Genomic DNA, 2,424 nt, shown 5'->3' on the forward strand with positions numbered 1-2,424 from the left:
AGTGAAAGATCTCTGGAGGTAATGAAGAGATGTACTCTTCCAAAGTTCAGTTGTCACGGCTTCGGTTAAGGTGTTACGAGTGTGTTCGGGTTGCGGTTCTTGCTCATGTTTATACTCACTGAGTTACTTCCCTTGGATCTGGATCTGGATCTGGATCTGGATAACCCGCCTGGGTTGGTGGTTTGCGGGTGCGAATGCGTATACGCACGGTTCAGTGTGCTTTCGCGAAAGGGTGTGTCATATGCACGGCTAGAACTAAGATACTTCTTGATTTCAGTAAATAGTTTCATTACATGTCAACTAGTTCGTTTTTAAATGATTTTTTAGAGATCGCCAAATGGTATTGTGTGAATAACATCATTCGATCGATTGTACGCACGGCGCCGTGCTTCTAGTAGCTCAGTCCATTCCTTCTTTCCGGTGTGGAAACAGACGTGTTTCTGGCGAAAGAATCGGCGTTTTCAACTCGCCATATCTTCATATTCATTCGGACTAGAACAACGAAATATAAATTTCTTGTAAAAAAAATCCCGAGCCTTGCGACTCTGGTAGTCATTTTCTTACACGAAGCGGCCTTTGGTAGGTACGACAGTTTTAGTCACCCAAGTATATATCTAAAACGCACGTGGACGAGTTTTCAATGGCGTATTTGAAGTCTGTGAATGTTGTGATTACAAATCATTTCGGGGCACCCCTCAGTCTATACGTACAGACAAACAAATTGCATGGAACGAAAGTTGAGAGGCTGGACTGTAAGTTGTTGTTTTGACTTCTACAAATCTCGCAGGTCTTTTATGCAAAACAGACTCAAAATTGCATTGTTCACGCAAGTGTAGATGACGAGACTATCGAAGGAATGGAATACACTTGCCTACAGATATAATAGACAGACACTGTCTATTTATATCTATGACTTACCCTAGCCCATATGTTAGAATAAAGAACATACTTTGCTCTTTTGAATGATGTATGATTTGGCACTGTACACAGGATGTTAGACCTGCCCCCGAAGTGATTTTTCCATAAACCCGTCAAAAAGCTCACTCTGTTTTGGCCGTAAAAAGCGCCCAAATGAAGTCAATTTCTAACCTGTGTCGTGTGTTCGAAGGAGTACATCTCAGCGATGCCATTGCCTTGCAACCTCAAAGAAATATATTTTAATAACCCGCTAAATGAACGGTTTTTTAGTGTGAAATAAAAGCCGGAGATTTGCTTCGTTTCTTTGCTGCGACACAAAACCAAAACTAACTATAGATCTGCGGTGACATTATGAGTTCGTTTTCGACATTGCAGTGAAGTTGCGTGGATCTTCGACGATTCCCGTTCGGTTTAATGTGGATAGAGCTTTGATTGAATGTAACTGCTTTGAAAAGTTACAACATGAGTCCTTGGGATCGATGTTTTTCGGTAAACTTCTTCGTATCCTTGACTTTACTTTTGACTTGAACAGATCCAGATCGGCTGGGGCTGTTGATCGCCTACACAGATCTATATGAAGTTGACTCGACACGGCGAACCGCCGAATCCGTGCCCTCTCGTCGGTCCTACCCCCAAATCCCTTACCAGCCTCAGACCCCACCTCACCATTCTAACCTCACTGGCATACTATGTGTGATTATCCCTTCCTCATGAAAGAGAAAGTGGAGAAAGGGGAAAAATGAAGAAATGTTGTTTTTTTTGACAAATTTTTCTAAGTCCAAAAAAGATGAGAAATATTCATAACAAATTCAGTTTTGGGTCTTTTTCAAATCTGTTTGATGCATCTTTTCTGTGACCATTGTGGCTATGCACTGACACACAAATAAGTGGAGAAAAGGGAGAAATGAAGATTTGTTCTTACTGCACAACAGTCAGGGATTAGGGTTACATGTTTACATGTACATTGTCAAGAGGTCAAAACAAATTTTAAAAGCTGTTGAACACTTCACTAGTGTTGCTCTAATCAAGGCGAGTCTGGAACAATAGGTCCACCCCACCAAAAAGTGAACATGGAATTAGTTATGATTTTTTGGCTTGGGTACGGCCAAGTGAACAAGGTAGGAAAGGTTAGAAATAGTCATAACAAGTTCACTTTTGGGTCTTTTTCAAATCTGTTTGCTGCATCTTTTCTGTGACCATTGTGGCTATGCACTGACACTCAAAAAGGTGGAGAAAGGGGAAAAATGAAGATTTTTTTCTTACTATGTACACAACAGTCAGGGATAGTCAGGGATTGTTGACATGTACATTGTCAAGAGGTCAAAACAAATTTTAAAAGCTGTTGGACACTGCACTAGTGTTGCTCTAATCAAGGCGAGTCTGGAACAATAGGTCTACCCCACCAAAAAGTCAACATGGAATTAGTTATGATTTTGTTTGCCTTTTTGCTTAGGTACGGCCAAGTCAAAAAGGTGAGAGGGGTTACAAATAGTCATAACAAGTTCG

The sequence above is a fragment of the Littorina saxatilis genome, linkage group LG2 (assembly GCF_037325665.1).
Source record: "Littorina saxatilis isolate snail1 linkage group LG2, US_GU_Lsax_2.0, whole genome shotgun sequence".
NCBI classification, from domain to species: Eukaryota; Metazoa; Mollusca; class Gastropoda; order Littorinimorpha; family Littorinidae; genus Littorina; species Littorina saxatilis.